The sequence below is a fragment of the Lissotriton vulgaris genome, chromosome 7, assembly GCF_964263255.1.
Source record: "Lissotriton vulgaris chromosome 7, aLisVul1.2, whole genome shotgun sequence".
Taxonomy (NCBI): domain Eukaryota; kingdom Metazoa; phylum Chordata; class Amphibia; order Caudata; family Salamandridae; genus Lissotriton; species Lissotriton vulgaris.
In genome coordinates this window covers 317,194,236-317,213,632 of record NC_141695.1, presented here as the reverse complement: position 1 = coordinate 317,213,632, position 19,397 = coordinate 317,194,236, and positions in this window count along the sequence as shown.

Here is a 19,397-nt window from a genome sequence, read left to right as displayed (position 1 = left end):
TTCTCCCACTTTCATTCCTTGTCTGTGCAAATGGTGTTTCATGAAAGGGCACGCCCCTTGATTGTGGGCCACGCCCCTTAAAATATGTGCCAAGCCTCATGAATGTGGGCCACTTTTTTCATCAGTGCCCGGGCCAAATTGTGATCCCAATCCGACCCTGTGCAGAGGGCGGCCTGCTTTGAAATTGTTTAGCAGTGACACTAGCACATTTAAATTGATTCGAACCCCTCTCATTATGCACATGCTCTGCATCTAATCTCCATGACGGCGTTTTTGTATAAACGTTTACATTGTATTTTCAACAGGCTGTTTTCTTTAGTGCATTATGGCATCTAGAGGTCACATAAAAGCGCTGGGAGTTCTGGAGTCAGTTTTCATCTTTCAGAGTGTTGTCATCCGCACGTGGTGTCCTGCTCTCCACAAGCGGTCTAAGCAGTATATTGTTGGTAAGACCTGAACGCTTCTGTTTTTATAAAAGCCAAAAACAAACAAAAAAAATTGAAAATCAATATGAAAATGGAAAAGGCAGAAATGGTCCAATCTTATAAAGGGCAAGTAGCTTAGTAACTTTGCAATTCAGTAGTTTTGTAGTGGCTTGAAAGTCTTTCCAAAGCTTATTTTTGTTTTAAAGGCCATCATTTCTGATATTTAGCTTTTTCCATGGACTTAACTGCTTGATTTTAATTCGGGGGTAAACATGTCTATGTCACTGAGAACTGCAGTCACTCAGTCTGTCTCTGCTTAGTGCCCTTCCTTCAATTTCTGGCGCTTTGCTGCAGTTTTAAGATCTTCTTGGAGTTTCATAATGCTCAAATGGGTGTAATTTCTGATATTTATCTGTTTCCCTCATCTTCATTTCTTGATTTTGCTCGTGAGAAAGTGTCACTCATAGTCATTGAAATGTCACTCATATTTACACTGGCATTATGAAAATGTCACACATAGCAATCTGAAACCTTGGCAGCTAGGAGAAATGGGTGTGAAACCTATAATGGATACCGAAAAGCTATACATTTATGAAAAGTACATAACATTCTGAATTCAGCAAGGGGTCATTTGAGTAGATCCTTCAAGGTGTTCCTATTGAAACTAGCAGTTGAAATAGAAAAACATTGAAATTAAGTTGTAAAAAATAGCCATTTAGGCCTACATTTTCACCTGTATCTTCTTCTAACTATTGCAGATTTTTTAAAGCAATATACTGTTACAACCGTGAGACCCTTCTGGTTGTAGGGATAAATAGGTCTTGTAGGTTCACCAAGAACCTGAGGTACCCAGAGCCAAAAACTAAGCTGCACCTTGCAATGGTTTATCATTGTGTCCCGGGTATACAGCAATTCATTTGGTAAAATATAAAGAGTGAAAAATAGGCACCAAGAAAACCTACATATTTCTGAAATAGGAACAAGATATGGAGTTTAGAAGCAGTGGTTATTTGCACATATCTGAGTTTGTGGGTGGCCATACTACCATATGAATTAGACAGTATTTTTCAAAATATCTTTTCACCTACTGTCTTATATTTGGAAGGTAGAAATGCATAGAAAGACAGCTGGTAATAACCATTCTTCTACTATTGTGTGTTCCCTAGGTCTCCTGATAAAAATGGTGCCTTTACATTTTTGAAATCTAGAAACCCAGGGGATTCCAGGATAGGGTGACTTGTTTGACTCTCACCAGTGCCTGTTACCCAGAATCCCTTGCAGAGCTCAAACTTTGTAAAAAAAAAAACATTTTCTTCACTTTTTTGTGATGGGAAGTTTTGGAATCTGTGGGGAGCCGCAAACTTCTACCCATCCATCACCCCCCAAGTCTCCTGATAAAAATGGTACCCCACTTGTGTGGTTAGGCCTAGTGACCGCGACAGGAAACGGGTCAAAACGCAACATGGACACATCACATTTTTTCAAGGAAAACCGAACCTTTTATTTTTTATCAATGTGCCTAGCTGTGGATTTTAGCCCTAGCTCATCCAGCACCTAGAGAAACCTAGCAAACCTATACATTTTTTAAATCTAGACAACCTGGGGAATCCAGGATGGGGTGACTTGTGTGGCTCTCACCAGGTTATGGTATGCAGAATCCATTGCAAACCTCAAAATTTATCTAAAAACATGTTTTCCTCACATTTCTGTGATGGAAAGTTCTGGAATCAGTGGGGGGGCCGCAAACGTCTACCCATTCAGCACTCTCCCAAGTCTACCAATAAAAATGGTACTTCACTTGCGTGGGTAGGCCTAATGCCCGCAACAGGCAACGGCCCGAAACACAACATGGACCTATCGCAATTTTTCCCAGAAAACTGACCTTTATGTGTGGATAGGCCTAGTGCCCTCTACAGGAAATGGGTCAAAACACAACATGGAGACATCACATTTTCCACTGAAAACTGACCCTTTTTGTATTGTGCCTAGCTGTGGAATTTGAGCCTTAGCTCAGTCAGCACCCAGAGAAACCTAGCAAACCTATACATTTTTTAAATCTAGACACCCAGGGGAATCCAGGATGGGGTGACTTGTGTGGCTCTCAACAAGTTATGTTATCCACAATCCCTTGCAAACCTCACAATTCGTCTAAAAAAACATGTTTTCATTTCTCTGTTGGAAAGTTCTGGAATCCATGGGGAGCCGCAAACCTCTACCCATGCAGCACTCCTCCAAGTCTCCCTATAAAAATGGTACCTCACTTGCGTGGGTAGGCCTAATGCCCGCGACAGGCAACGGCCCGAAACACAACATGGACCTATCACAATTTTTCCCAGAAAACTGACCTTTATTTTGCAAAGTGCCTAGCTGTGAATTTTGAGCCCTAGCTCAGCCAGCATCTAGAAACCTAGCAAACCTGTAAATATTTTTAATCTGGACACCCAGGGAAATCCAGGCTAGGATGACTTGTGTAGCTCACATCAGTTTATGTTACCCAAAATCCCTTGCAATCCTCAAAACTTGTAAAACAAAAAATCCTCACATTTTTGTGATGAAAAGTTCTTTAATCTGTGGGGAGCCACAAAATTTCATCCACCCATTATTCCCTCAAGTCTCCCATTAAAAATGGTACCTCACTTGTGTGGGGAGGCCTAGCGCCCGCAACAGCAAACAACTCAAAACACAACATGGACAATTCACATTTTTCCACGGAAAACTGATCCTTATTTTGCAATGTACCTAGCTGTGGATTTTGGGCACTAGCTCATCCTGCACCTAGGGATACCTAGCAAACCTTTAAATTTTTTTATAACTAGACACACAGGGGAATCCAGGATGGGGTGACTTGTGTGGCTCTCACCAGGTTAAATTCACCAGAATCCCTTGCAAACCTCAAAATTTGTAAAACAAAAACACATTTTCCTCACATTTCTGTGATGGAAAGTTCTGGAATCTGTTGGAGCCTCACAATTCCACCCACCCAGCATTCCCCCAACTCTCCCGATAAAAATGGTACCTCTCTTGTGGGGGTAGGCCTAGTACCCATTACAGGAAATGGCCCAAAACGTACTGTGGAGAATTGAAAATTATTGATCGCAAAAAGACCTGGTTTTGCTAGGGAGTCGCCTGCATTTTTGGTCCTGGGCACGGGGGCTATGTAGGGAAACCTACCAAATTCTGATATTTCTGAAAACTAGACACCCGGGGGAGTCCATGGAGGTGTGGTTCCCTCATTTTCTTATTCATGATCACCTGCAGACCTTACATTTGGCTAACAGAAGCACATTTTCCACACATTTCTGTTTGGGAAAGTTATGGAATTCCCAGTCCGACACAAATTTCCTACCACTCAGCGTTCCCCCAGGTCTCCCGATAATAATGGTGCCTCCCTGGTGTGGGTGGGCAAATTGCTTGCTACAGGGAATGGCCCAAAGCATATTTTGAATACATCAAAATGATCTATCACAAACAACCTAGGTTTGCAAGGGGGGGCACCTGCGCTTTTGGTACCAGTCTCGGCGGGCATCTAGGGTAACCTACCATACCCAGACATTTCTGAACACTAGACACCTGGGGGAGTCAAAGGATGTGTGGATTGATTGGATCCCCCAAAATTTCCTACCCAGAATCCCCTGCAAACCCGACTGTGAGCAGAACCCCTCATGCCTCCCCCAAAAGTAGCAGTTGTAAGGCCCCTCTGCTTATAAATTTCAACCATTACCTTGATTGGGCGACTGCTGATCTTATGAAAAATCTGAACACTTCCTCACATATTCTACTCAATTTCAGCTGTGTACTTAGAACATGCTGTGCCCAAAATCCACTGCTTGTAAACAGAACCCCTAGATAGCAAAAGCAATTAATATTACCAATTGGGGCTCCCTCAATGTAAAATGTCCTACATTTCTATACTTTCCCGCACATCATTTTAACTATTTCATTTTCATTTTCCTTGGAGTCCATGAAGTGCCCATCAATTTTTGTAAGCCGACAGGTAACCTAGATAATATGACAGCATCATCGGCATATAATAGAATTAGTACTTGACGCTCACTGACGACAGGTGCATCGGCCTGTACGGGCTGAAAGGAACCTTTCACCCCATTAATAGTGAAAAAAGGAGTGGTGCTAATACTCATCCCTGACTGATACCCATCTTGATTTAAAATGAGGGGGAACATTCCCCAGTGGAGCAATACCACACTGTGCTGGATAGATTTCATTATAGGTGTGCTAAAAAGTTGATAAAGTCCCTAGCGGCATACTGAGTGATACATGTGGACCAGAGTAATGTGTGTTCAACCAAATCAAATGCACTACTTAGGGCAGCAAAACGGAGATAAAGGGATGCATCTTAGCTTCAGTATATTTTTCAACAAGTAAATCAAGGTTCATGCACTGTTCCACTGTCCCCTGGCCTCTCCTAAACCCAAATTGTACATCAGAGATGATGGGATTACTTTCAAAGAAGAGGGTATGCAATTCCTAAGTGGAGTAAGAAGCAAGGCTAGGGAGATACACCTGATTAACTTGTGGGGGTAAGAATAACCCACAGAAGTTGGGAGGGGGGATTCCTCCCTTCGGAACTAAGGTCCTCACACACCCAGCCAGCTAGGCGTCATACTTCGTCATTGGGTCGTCTCTTCGCCGGGGCGGCACTGCAATACCCGACGGGGACCCAATGAGGAGCTCTTTAGCAGAGATCTTTTGTTCCTGCCGTTTGGTGCAGTGGGGGTGAGGGCCCTAGCTCGTGTAGATGTGGTGCAGGGGTGAGAAAAGTGATTAAAACAGGTCAGTTAGTCCTGGAGCAAATTTATTCGGGTAGGTAAACTGCCTGATTAAAAAACTAATGAGTAGGGGATCACTAGGAACTATTGAGAGACACATAGTTCCTAGAGATCCCTTACTCATTAGTTTTTTAATCAGGCAGTTTACCTACCAGAATACATTTTCTCCAGGACTAACTGACCTGTTTTAATCACTTTCCTCACCCCTGCACTACATCTACACAAGCTAGGCCCCTCAACCCCTCTGCACCAAATGGCTGGAACAAAAGATCTCCGCTAAAGAGCCCCTCATTGAGTGCCCGTCGGGTATTGCAGCGCCGACCCGACGAGGAGCAGGTCCAATGCGCGCTGACGTCATTGGAGGTTACCTTTCTTTACCGACACGCAGGGAAGCCATTTGCTTCCTGGGCATCGGTAGAGAAAAAGGTGAGTTTTGGGGCTTGGGAGGGGGGTTTTCAACAACAGAGGCATCGGGGGAAAGGTAAGGGTTTTCCTTTCCCTCGATGTCTCTTTTGTGCAGTCGTGCAGCAGGAATGCCCACTAGCGCCAGGGTTTTTTTGGTATTTGGGCATTGTTTTCTTGGTTGGGGGAGAGGCCCCTTTGGCAAGGGTTGCTCCCCTTTGTGGGAGCAATACTGTAGGCTTTGTCTGCCCTCTGGGGTGGGGTAGAATTTCTTTATAATTAAAAAATTTGGCCACTATGTACAATGCGATGGGGAGTGGCCCTCAATGTTTTGTTTTGTTTTGGGGAGCGGCCCCTCGGGCAAGGGTCACTCCCTTTTGTGCGGGCAATACTGTAGGCTTTGTCTGCACTCCTGGGGGGGGCAGAATTTGATTAAGTAATGGGATGTGCTGGGGACTGGCCCCTTGGGCAAGGTTCGCTTCCCTTGGAGGCCATTTCAGGAAGCCCACAATGTTTTTTTGTGTTGGGGAGCGACCCCTTAGGTAATGGTCGCTCCCCTTTTGGGGGCCATCATTTTTGGTATGTTTTCCCCCGGGGGGGGGGGGGCGAGGGCAGATTACAATTAAAAAAAATGTATTTGGCACACTGGGCAAATTGAATAAATGTAGTGGGGCGTGGCCCCTTGGGCAAGGGTCACTCCCCTTTTTGGGGCATATATTTTGCCTTTGTCTGCACCCTGGGGGGCATTTTTTTATGTTATTAAAAAAATTCTGCCCACTGGGCTAATGTAATGAATGTACTAGGGAGTGGCCCCTTGGGCAAGGGTCACTCCCCTTTGGGGGCCATTTTGGTATGCCCATGATGTTAGGTTTTGGTTGGTTTAATCCATCATCATGCTGTAGATTACTCCAGTACCCCACTTCAGACATGGCCATATGCAAATTAGTCGGACCCTGTGCCTCATGGGAACAGTCCAGCCTGAACTGCCAAGCCATATTTTCCCTGGCCCGGAAAGAACCATCCTGGGACCAGTTTCTGGCTAATCAGCCAGGTTAGCTTGAGTCCAGTGGTAAAGTGAGCAAGGGACCCACGTCTGGGCATACCCTGCCAACGTAAGTCAAACAAAGCGCACAGGGTCATTCTGATTTGCATATGGCCATGTCTGAACTGGGGTGGTGGAGTGAGCTAAACAATGATAATGGATTAAACCAAGAACAGTTGACGGGGGGTGAGTGTTAGATTTGCTCAAGTGCTCCGTCCATCATCCCCTTTGGTATCACCTTGAGGGGCAATTCGGCTGTATTTTGGTTTTTTTGTAGGGCCACTAGGGCACCAGGTTTTATTTTTATGTTGGACATGGGTCGCTCCCCTTTATGGTAGGATGATTGTGACCATTTCTGTCCTCTTTGAGTGGCAGAGTAGCAGTATGTGTTTAGGCCCATCTGCCCCCAAGGGGGGCAGAATCCACTAGACGCTAGAGTTTTTCATTTTTTTGTTTTGGGGGGTGGCCTCAAGGGCAAGGGCTGCTCTCCTTTTACGGGGGTGAATATTGAATTTATACTGTAAGGCCCACCTACCCCTTAGCTTGGCAAGTGGACTGGTGCATTATTTGCATATGTGATTGTAATGTTTTTTTTCTCCTTTTAAATCTAGTGTAAAGCTTTTGATTCCTGTTTGCGGTTTCGACAGTGGTTGTTCTGCAGTTTTGTGTAGTTGGATTTTTTAGGTAAGAAAAACATTTTTGTTGTATGTACTCCAAATGAGTAATATTGTAATGTATGAATTAATGTTTTTGTAAGTGGTGTCATTGTGGCATTTAGTTAGTGTTTTGAGCATGAAAATCTTTGGGAAGTGTTTTGCATTGTCTTATGTGTAATTTTCTTTTCTCTTTCTTTTTTAGTGGGCTTCTGTTGATCCATTCTGTGTCTGTGCAGAGCACGTGGTGGAGAGTTTAGCTGCTTCTGGCAAGTGAGTGGTATCGTTTTGGAGTGTAAAGGTATTTTTGATAAAGGTGCATTTTGTTTATTACTTATTATACAAAGTGTTTGTTGTTGTTTACTTGTTTGACAAGTTACCTTTATAGTAATCATTATGGCTAGCCGTAGAATGACTGCTAAGCAGGTGGTTGGTGTGCTTCTTGAATCTTCCTCTGAACCTGATTATGAGACTGACAGTGCGTCTGAGGGAGAGGAGGGAGGGGAAGATTCTGACAGTGAGTTTTCTCTCCACATGGAATCAACGGATGATGAAGGTTCTCTCAGTGCAGATGAAGGGCCTGTTTTAGAGGAGGATACTGCTGTGCCAATGGTGCAAGAGGCATCTGGATTGCAGCCTGAGGCTGCTAGGCTTCCTACTGGAAGTGCTGGACTCTGGGTTGATCCAAACATGGTGCAGCCGGTGTTGCCTGCCTTTAGCGGTGATGCAGGATGTAGAGTGGATTGTGAACATTTTTTGCCTATACAGTATTTTCAGTTATTTATGGATGATGTATTTTTGGGTGAGATTGTTGAGCAGACTAATTTGTATGCTGAACAGTTTTTGAGGGACAACAGTGACAAACTTAGGCCCCACACTAGAGCTACCCGGTGGACTCCCACAAATCTGGAAGAGATTAAGAGGTTTTTGGGTTTGACTTTATTGATGGGTTTGCTAAGGAGGCCAAACCTGGCATCATATTGGTCTTCCAGCCCCTTGTTGGCAACAGCTATATTTCCTGCAGTTATGACTCGTGATCGGTATTTACTTTTTCTACACATGCTGCATTTTATTGATAATTCTTAGGGGTTGCCATGTAGTCACCCTGAAAGTGATCGTCTTTTTAAGATTCTGCCTGTTCTTGATCACTTTGTAGATCGAATTTCAGCGATAGACATTCCAGGGAAAGAAATATCTATTGATGAGTCTTTGGTTTTGTTCAAGGGTCGGTTGGTTTGTAGGCAGTACATCCCTAGCAAGAGGGCATGCTATGGAGTTTAAGCTGTATATGTTGTCTGAGAGTATAATAGGATATGTTTTTAATTTTCGTGTGTACACTGGTAGAGATTCCACTATTGACCTCCCTGGTTGAATTGTGTGGGATCTTGCTAGAAGACTGTTTAACAGAGGCCACCATTTGTACCTTGATAACTTCTACACTGCTGTGCAATTATTTGAGGAATTGATTAAAGTGGACACTTTTGCATGTGGCACAGTCCGCTCTAACCGCAAAGGTTATCCGAAAGAGCTTGTTTGCAAAAAACTTCAGAGGGGGGAGTGCAGTTCCTTGCGTAGTGATGAACTACTAGCTGTGAAATTAGTGGACAGGGGGGATGTGTACATGCTGTTTACCATCATTGATGAGAGTACTTCACCTGTGCCTGTTTGGGGTCAGGTTGCTGAAGTGCACAAACCTGTGTGCATTCTACAACAAGAACAAAATCGGATGGCCGGGTGATAATTGCGCTGGGTTGTAGTGACAGTAAGTGTAATATGAACAATAAGAGAAGCTCAAAGGATAAGGTTTAGGCCATCCATCTATAACCAAACAGGTATGAACAGATCAATACCTCATAAACATAAATACAAAATATATCCTGAGCTAAACACATCAGAGAGTATATATAGACAAATGACAAGTCATGTGTTTCTTCTTTTATTCTGTAGTTATTCCTCTTAGTAAAGTCTAACCGTCGCCAACAAGTGTTTCGTCTTTAGTGGTTGTTGACCACAGACTTCTTCAGGGCTAGAACAATGTAATATATGTAGACAGTTACCTGACATACTCAAAAACAAGATAATCACTCCATAAGCTCAGAAGGAGCATGTTTAGACCATATAGGCAAACAACAACAGCAATCAGTTAATTGGTCAGTTGCTCGAACCCCATAGTTCAAAACAATATCACAAAGTGACAAGAAAACAAATCATGACACGTAGTCCATGAACCAAAATATACCAGAGAAAGTGGGAAACACAAAAAACCGTGAGAGTCATGCACGGACGGCACACTCATTCAAGTGAAAAAAGAAAGTGAACCTAAAACGGAAAAGTGAAAAACCCTTTGTGAAAGGGACAGACCCAAAAAAGAAAAAAACACTCTCAAGATTTGGCTATTTCGAGCTCACCTATGGTTAGGCTCTCCGATCCTAATCGTATGTCACAGCTGTCAATAATTGGATAGTGCGTTCTATGTAATCTACAGCGAGTAACATCCCAGCAGGTAAATCCAACAGAAACACATGAGCTGATATGACCGTAACTCACTCTAGAATTCGAGTTTCCCAGCTTAGTATTACCGCAGTATAACAATCAACTCCAGATGTGGGGAGAAACCATGTATGTCACCTAAGTGAACATAAAGAGAGGAAACAAAATTATTTTCCATCAGATTCGCAGGCCTACAGTGTAAATAGCATCATATAAAGCAGGATAAATGTTAAAAGATACTCTCAATGTGTGCATTCTAGACTACAATCAGTACATGGGTGTTGTTGACAGAGTAAATCAGAGGTTGGAACCTTACACTGCTATTCGGAAGGCTTGGCCATCCATTTTTTCAACTTAGCAACTTTTGTGTTCAAGGAGTGTTCTCCTGCGTCACAATTGACATTTCTTCAGTTTCAGCACTCTGTGATAGCTAGCCTTGTTGTTGTGGAACAGGTAAGTGTTCCGCCTTGTTGTTTTTCAGAAATGTGTGGGTTTGGTAGGTTTCCCTACATGGCCGCCGAGCACGGGCCAAAAACCCAGGTGACCCCCCCCTTGCAAAAGCAGGAGGTTTTGTGATAGGCACCATTTTTATCGGAAGACCTGGGGGAACGCTGGGTGGTAGGAAATTTGTGTGAGCCCAGTGATGCCACACTTTCCCACACAAAATTGTGTGAAAAAAAATTCTTTTTTTCAGCTAAATTTGAGGTATGCAAGGGATTCTGTGTAAGGAAACTTTGGGAAATCCACACAAGCCATACCTTCTTGGAAGCCCCTGGGTGTCTATTTTCCAGAAATGTGTGGGTTTGGTAGGTTTCCCTAGGTGCCGGCAGAGCTAGGGTGCACAAACTACAGCTAGGCATTTTGCAAAAAAAGGATCATTTTTCACTGCGAAATTAAGGTGTGATCACGTTTCCTGTTGAATGCACTAGGCCAACCCACACAAGTGAGGTACCATTTTTCTCGGAAGACTTTGGGGAATGCAGGGTGGGTAGAAATTTCTGGATCCACGTAGATTCCAGAACTTTCCACCATAGAAATGAGGGGAAAATGTGTTTTTTTGACAATATTTTAGTTTTGCAAGGGATTCTGGGTAACAAAAGCTGGTGGGAGGCAGTCAAATCACCCCAACCTGGATTCCCCTGGGTGTCTAGTTTTAAAAAATGTGTAGGTTTGCTAGGTTTCCCTAGGTGCCGGCAAAGGTAGGTTTAAAAAACTACAGCTACCCAGTGGAACTGTATAAAAGGACTGCACATACTTCTGCTCCCTTCTTGCTTGAGATGTTTCTTGATAGTCTTGAAACGGGAGAACTGCTGAGAGACCAGCGACTCGCCACTATCGTCGCAATCCATAAACCTGGCAGACCAAAGACGGACTGCACGTCCTATTGCCCCATCTCCCTGGTAAACACAGAACCCAAGATCCTGGCCAAACTTCTGGCGCTGCAACTGACTCCTCACCTCTCCTCCTTAGTGCATCCAGACCAGTCTGGCTTTATGCCGCATCCGTAGCACGGCACTTAATTTGCGCAGGCTTTACGCGGTCCTGGCACGTAAGCAGTATATTCAGGAGCCTGCAGTCATTCTCTCCTTAGACATCACTATGGCATTTGATACCGTGGAATGGCGTTATCTGTTTGCCGTGCTTCGTCACATGGGCTTCGGTCCGAAATTCTGTGCCTGGGTTCGCCTCCTTTACAATAAGTCCTTGGCACACGTTGCTGCCAATGGACACATTTCCCATGATTTCCCACTTGGTAGAGGTACGCGGCAGGGATGCCCGCTGTCCCTGCTGCTCTTTGCGCTGATTCTGGAGCCACTTGCAATCTGGATCAGATGGGAACCCTCCATCAAGGGGCTTTCTTGGACCAACACGTGGGAGGACCGCATATCCTTATATGCGGATCATATCTTGCTATACCTCACCTCTCCCAAGAAATCCATCCTAGAATTGCTGAACGTGTGTGAGAAGTTTGGAAGAGTGTCTGGTTACAGAATAAATTGGTCCAAGTCTTTTCTCCATGTCCTGGCCGGCCCTCCTCCCATTCTACCCATGAGTTGCCCCCGGCGCACTACCACGATGGCATTTAAATACCTGGGTATCTATATTACATCAGACCCAAACAAATTTTCGGCTTTAAATCTTAGTCCCCAGCTAGAGCGCTTTAAGCGTAATGCTAAGGTATGGCGGACTCTTACACTTCTGGGTAAGGCGGCACTATACAAAATGATGGCGCTCCCGCAATTTCTATATGTCCTTGAGAATACGCCATTTCTGGTTCCTGACTCTTATTTTAGGAATATTGCCTCTACTGTTTCCAATCTATTGTGGGATGGGAGGCCGCCTCGTATCGTGCAAGCTAAGCTAACAAAGAGCTGGTATGATGGGGGAATAGCGCTTCCCAACGTGGAATTATATTATGGGCGGCCCATCTTAAGCAGATAAAGTACTGGTTGCATGCCCCACAGACCGAACTGGCATATCTAGCTGATAGACAGTGCTTGGAGAGTAGAGGGCTGTTGGGTAATCTCTATAGCCGCCGCATGCCCTTGGACCTACTTGGACCCATGCGACATTCGGTACAACTTTGGTATAAGGCGAATAGACATCTTAAATGCTCTGGGAAGATCACACTAATGACACCGCTTTGGGACTCCTACAGGTTGGGCTTCCTCCGCAACAGTACGGGGTTCCGCCACTGGGATAATATAGGCATTTCAGTGGTGGGTGACCTCTGGAAGGGAGGTAAGATGGTAGACTTCTCTCACCTCCAAACACAGTATGACGTGACTCAGAAAGAGAGGTTCAGATGCCTCCAAATCAGACATGCACTCCAATCAGTCATACCAGCTGATACCGAGCTATAGGAATCCTCTCCTCTAGAAGATAGGCTTCTGATGGAACACATGCCAGTTAGAGCCACTTCTTTGACCTACCGGAAATTGATAAACAACCTTCCTGACATGTCGTCCACACTAAGGCAGAATTGGGCCGGAGACGTGGGCAACTTTAATGAGTCTGAGTGGCAAGAGGCCCTCTCGTCCCCCCGGGAAACAGCCATACACTCGAGGTTACAACTGGTCCAGCTCAAAATATTACGCCGTACATATTACACTAGAACGACGTTATTCAAGATAGGATCAACCTCACATAAATATTGCTTACGACATTGTGGAGATGAGGAGACATTCTATCATACCATATGGGACTGTAAACACATAGCAGCATACTGGACGGCAGTCATGCGTACAATTTCCCAGATTATAGATGTTTCCCTGGTGCCCGAACCCCGTCGTTGTTTGTTGAATGTATGGGAACCAAACAACTTAAATCACCGTCAGCAGGATTGGGTAATGTTGGGCATGATGGTGGTAAAATGTAACATCGCCTTATTGTGGGGCTCAGAAGCACTGCCTACCCTCCATAAGTGATGCAAGGATATGGATGAAATGATGGTGGCAGAGAAGTCGGTGTTTATACATCGGGGTGCCCCAAGAAATGGGAGAAAATTTGGGGGGCTTGGAATACGTTTCGTGGTTACATTTGCGAGCCACCGAACCTTGCAGACGATGATAGTGCCTCAGACTGATATGGTTCAGGCATGTAGAGATGATTACTACTGATGTGTCAATACATGTATTCTGCATATGTAACCTGAACAATGAACAAGGCTGCTCTGCTCTCATGATCCACACAATGCATATTACTTCATCTGTATGTTTTATTGGCCTATTTGTTTTGCTAATAAAAATATTTTTTTTAAAAAAACTACAGCTAGGCACATTACAAAAAATGGTCATTTTTTACCTCTAAATTGAGTTGTGACTACATTGCGTTTCGCGCTGTGTCCTTTCGCGGGCACTAGGCCGACCCACACAAGTGAGGTACCATTTTTCTAGGAAGACTTTGGTGAACGTGGGGTGGGTGGAAATTTGTGGATCCACGCAGATTCCAGTACTTTTCGCCACAGAAATGTAGGGAAAATGTATTTTCTTTGACAATTTTGTAGGTTTGCAAGGGATTCAGGGTAACAGAAGCTGGTGGGAGGCAGTCAGGTTACCCCATCCCGGATTTCCCTGGGTGTCTTGTTTTCAAATATTTATAGATTTGCTAGGATTCACTAGGTGCCGGCAGAGCTAGGGTTAAAAAACTACAGCTAGGCACCTTGCCAAAAAACGGTAATTTTTCACTGCAAGATTGAGGTGTGACCACTTCGCGTTTTGTGCTGTTTCCTGTCGCGGGCACTAAGGCAACCCACACAAGTGAAGTACCGTTTTTCTTGTAGGACTATGGGGAACGCAGGGTGGGTAGAAATGTGTGGATCCACGCAGATTCCAGAACTTTCCACCACAGAAATGTGGGGAAAATGTGGCTTTTTTGACAATCTTCTAGGTTTACAAGGGATTCTGGTTAACAAACCTGGTGGGAGGCAGTCAAGTCACTCCATCCTGGATTCCCCTGGGTGTCTAATTTAAAAAAATGTAAAGGTTTGCTACGTTTTTCTAGGTGCCGGCAGAGCTAGGGTTAAAAAACGACAGCTACACACTTCGCAAACAAAGGGTAAATTTTCATTGTGAAAATGTGGTGTGTTCACGTTGGGTTTTGGGCCCTTTCCGGGCGTGGACACTATGCCTACACACACAAGTGAGGTACCATTTTTATCCGGAGACTTAGGGTAATTCAGATTTGTAAAGCAACTGTTATTACCTATTGATTTTCAATGCATTTCTGCCTTCCAAATGAAAGACATTGTTTAAAAAAGAAGTCATTTTAAAAAATGACCAATAATTCTCATGCTCCTATGAGTATTCCCAATTTTGAAAATGTGCAAATATGTACTGTTTCTAAACTCTATAATTTGTACCCATTTCAGAAATACATAGGTGTCTTTCATACCGATTTTTCCATGTGTACATTTTCACACAATAATTGCTCTATACACGGTACATAATAAAAAGCCATTGCAAATTGCTACCCAGTTTTTGACTCTGGGTTCGTCTGGTTCTAGGTGAACCTACAAGTCCTATATATCCCCACAACTAGGAAGGTACAGCGGATGTAACAGTATATTGCTTTCAAAGAGCTGTCATAATTGCAAGAAGTTACAGGTGAAAATGTTAACACAAAAGGCTGTTTTTTTCAACTAATTTTCAATTTTTCCAATATTTAACTGTTAGTTGCTATAAAGAAACCTTGATGGATCTATACAAATGACCCCTTTCTGAATTCAGAATTTTGCAGTGGCGTAGCTAGAGCTTCTGGCGCACGGGGCTATCCCTCAGATTGTTGCCCATGGCCGGTAGCGGGGAAGGGGGTTTCTGAGGGAAAAGGACGGCGAGCAGCGCGGGTGGATACACAGGGTTAATATTACGACGCCAGTCTCTACTCCAATGCAGGAGAAAGCAAAGGTCGGAACAAACAGAGGTGCTGCATGCCCAACACTAACCTCTCCCAGCTCCTAGAGAACACCCGCTGCCAAGGCACACATACTCAACTGAGTAACAACCCTTTTGATCGAGTGGCCTGAAACCTCACACTTTAATGTAAACGCAATGGAGGGAGACAAATGCACACAGCTTGTTATCTATTCATAGGAACTTAAGAGAGGCGTGCTTTTGACATTGTTAGGTCCCTTTATGTAAGTGCATGAACTGTAAGAATGTCAGACGTTTTGGTCTGTCCCAGTATTTACACACAATTTAAATAGCCCTATTTTATTTCTTTTATAGCGCTACGCATCCCAATGCAGGGTGTCAGATGGATTTACATAACATACAGATCGACAATAAATCATGCAAGTGTGTAAATCAGTGTATAAGATGTGTTGCATGAGTCAGTGGAGGTTAAAAGATGTAAGCTCCTGAGGCGTGAGCCGGGAGAGGAAAAGCTCAGTCAGTGACCTGCCTGATTTTAACTGCTCATATTTCATTTTGCGCTATTTACTGTACCTCCCAACCTGGGAAATTACTTAGAAAATCGCAGTTTTTTAAATTGCACTCTCGAGTGTGGGTATGATTCGATTGTTTTAACTACATTACTTACCCGGTACTGAGGGTTACGAGGGCTCCTTGGTGTGATTTAGACACTGAAAGGAGGGATTAGAATCGAGCAGCTACCCGGACGGATGCCATCTTGAGGTGGTCCAGGGTTAGCACTCTAGCCTTTCACCCCGGAGACAGTTAAAAACAGGGCTGGCACGAACGCACAGCGGGCGAGCCCGTCTGCGCCCGTCCCCGTCTGGCCCGTTCCTGGTGAACACATCCCGGAAGAATACGCGGCGACGCTGGCACACACACCGGTAACGGGAATTCTATCCAAGCAGTGAGTCGCGCCCGACTCTTTGGCTGCACATGAGCATTTTGAAGCCCCTGAAAGGCTGAAGATATATGCATTCACGACCCCTATGCAGCCTCTTTAAGAAAGTGCCGATTGAACTTACATGCTACATTTTACAAGAGACTATCATCGCACACAAGGGTCGACAGCTTTTATACTGATACTCGTTCATCTATGGTCAAGGGCCCGGCTGGGTCGGAATTATCACCAGCGGAGCGACCTTCTGGTGTAATACAGCCATACAAAGCCCTGAGGATTTGCAATTGCGATGAAACACGTGTCGGCTGGCTGTTGTACTAAATAAAGGACTCCATCAGACTACTCTTCCCCTGTAGATTCCCACATCCCTCTGTCGCTTTGTACACTGTGTATTTGTCTGAATTTTACTGTACATATGTTTTACTTTTGAGCGTATTGGGAATACATTTTAATCTTGTTCTTTGGTGGTTTTTCCACCAAACTTTGAGTGGTTCTAGGGCTCCCCACTCACCCAGGTGCACCACTCTACTTGCTTAACCCTATCAGTGTGTCCACTTTAGGTTGTGCACCCATTGTCCTTTCCTGACCAAAAGCCTTGAGGTTCTTTCTCCCTCTCTCAAGCCACTTGCTGAATCCAATGGCCTGTGGTCAAGATGCGTCAGTCTGATCCCCAGCGCTGCGAGCTCATGCACACCTGTCCGGCCCTGTTCAAATGGGCTAGGCGTCCGGAGCAATGGCAAAGAAGGCCCTCCACTAGGGAGCCACCACTGCCTATACAGGCCACATGCTTCTTGTATCCTCGTCACTCCGTCCTGCCACCTTTTGCCTCCCGGGGTTCTTTTCTCTTCCTCTGATGTCACCACCAACTTCGGGGCCCCCGGGCCTCCTGCAAGCAAATCTAGCGCTCTCTCATCCATGCGCTGCACATGGCCACAGTCCACCTCTACTCAGATCTCCGGAGTGCCCGCTCTAACCGCTAGCCGCAATCACCCCTCATCCACAGGCCACCACCTCCGAGGGCCGACCTGCCCCCGATCGGTCAGTCAGCCGCCAGGAATGCTCTCCCGGCCTGCTCCAAACTTTACCCCCCGGCTTCGCGGCCTACCTCCAGGCCTCACAATAGGGGGGGAAACTGCCTTCTGGGAGGATCAGCCTCTCTCTGCTGCCCTCCTGTCTGCTTCGGGTGTTGTCTCCCAGGGATCTTCTCTCTGCCTCTGAAGTCACCCCCAACTTCGGGGTCCCCGAGCCTCCTGCAGGCAAATCTAGCGCTCTCTCATCCAGACTCTGCACGTGGCCACAGTCCACCTCCACTTAGCCCTCCGGGGTGCCCGCTCTAACCGCTAGCCGCAGTCACCCCTCGTCCACCGGCCCCCACCTCCGAGGGCCGACCTGCCCCCCGATCCCCGGTTGGTCGGTCTACTGCCAGGAATGCTCTGTTTTCTGTTTCTGTGTCACCCTGTTTCTGAACAAATAATTGACTATTTTTGCCATCGTAACGGGTAATAACATTTATAGTTTTTCCAAACAAGGCCCCTCAAAATGTGTCCTGCCTGGGGCCCCCACAATTTTTAAGATGACTCTGCCAACAGCATTTAATTAAAAAGCAAGGTAATTGAAATATGCCCTCTACCCCGTTTCTTTAGTCTTCTGTGAATCGCCTGTTTAGGTTTTCGCCTCCCTCAATGTCCCCCATAGGAACCAACTTCCAGATTTTCCTGTATGAGTCTGTTGTTGAGGAGAATGGATGTGGAGGTGTTAGCTACTAGGCGTGACCTTTCGCCTATGTGACATCAACGGAAGCAAAAGAATGCAGAATAGTAGGTGCTCGGAAAGAAGAGATTGTGTGGCTGAAAGTGCGCGGCTTGCCTGTCACTGCTGGAGCGTGGTGGCTTGCTAAAAATAATGCTCAGGGCCGTCATTGGTAGCACTTTCGTGCACTATAAGATTGACGGCCCTGGGACACACACACTGCCGCCGCACGTGTGGGTGTGGTGGTGGCCGTGTGTACTGCAGTCACTGTACTGTTCCTCTCAGTAAATCCAGGGCTGGCCACGGGTGGCCGGCCAACAGTGCCGCGCAGCCGACGCCAGCGCCCACAAAAGAGTGCTGCCTGGGGCGGCCGCCCCCCCCCCAGCTACGCCCCTGGAATTTTGTCTACTTTTTAGGTCGAGCTAGAGTTGCGCATGCATAGCATGCGGTCTAGCTCGACAACTATTGTATTCAGTTTCCTGGGAATCTGAGACAGGAGATGGGCACGAGCTCCGATTGCACCTCGTGGGCGCGCACGCCCACGCCGGCGCCGTGCACACCCCCTGCCTCAGATTGGCAGGAAGCCGAGAACACATGCACTCACACGCGCGCACACACACACACCACACACCCACGCACATCCCCCCCGCTCACGTGCTCACACACAGCTACGCACCCCCCCACCACTCACAGGACAGGCTCACGCGCACACACAGCCACACACACACACCCCCCCACCACCACTTACAGGCTCACGCGCACACACCCAGCCCCCCTCTCCCCCACTCACTGGGTGTCTCAGGCTGCTCTCGTCCCGCGCTGGTGGCGGCATTACACACGGACACATTCATTTTTGGTAGGCACCGGGTGATTAAACGACTTGCCCAGAATTACAGGATGTAGAGCAGGCCCACTACACCGCATTCAACGTCTCTCTAGCACAACAAGGATTTCCTGGAAGTCCGCCTTACGTCACAGAACGTACTCACTCTCCCATTGGGCGCCTTTCTGTCACGTGACATTGTTCAAGACCTATCCTTTGCTACGTTGAACGGCGAAGCCTGGGCGGCGCTGTGACCACTGCCCGGCATGGAGACTTCTCTTCCCCACCTCGTTTAATTTCTCCTTTCAGAGTCAATTAGCCGAGCGCTTGTATACATTTCTCCCCCCTCGCCCCTATTGTTTCTCTCTCCACGTTTTGCCTAAGCATGGGCGAATTTTGCGAATCTCGCGTTCGCGAATTTTGCGGGTTTGCGAACTCGCAATTCGCAAAATCCGCGAATTCTCGCGAATTTGCAGATTTTTTTTTTGTGTGTTCGCGCGGGTTTCTGCCAGTTCGTGAGGGTTTTGTACAATTTCGCAAACGCGAACTTACCTGTCGGGTCGCAAGTTTTGCGAACTTGTTGTTTCTACGTGTCCAGCCTGTTTGGGACACTCTTCTTCATCACTGCCACTCTCTGTCACCACTGCCACTCTCTGACTACTCATGCCACCCTCTGGCCCACCCATGCCACCCTCTGTTTCATCACAGCACATC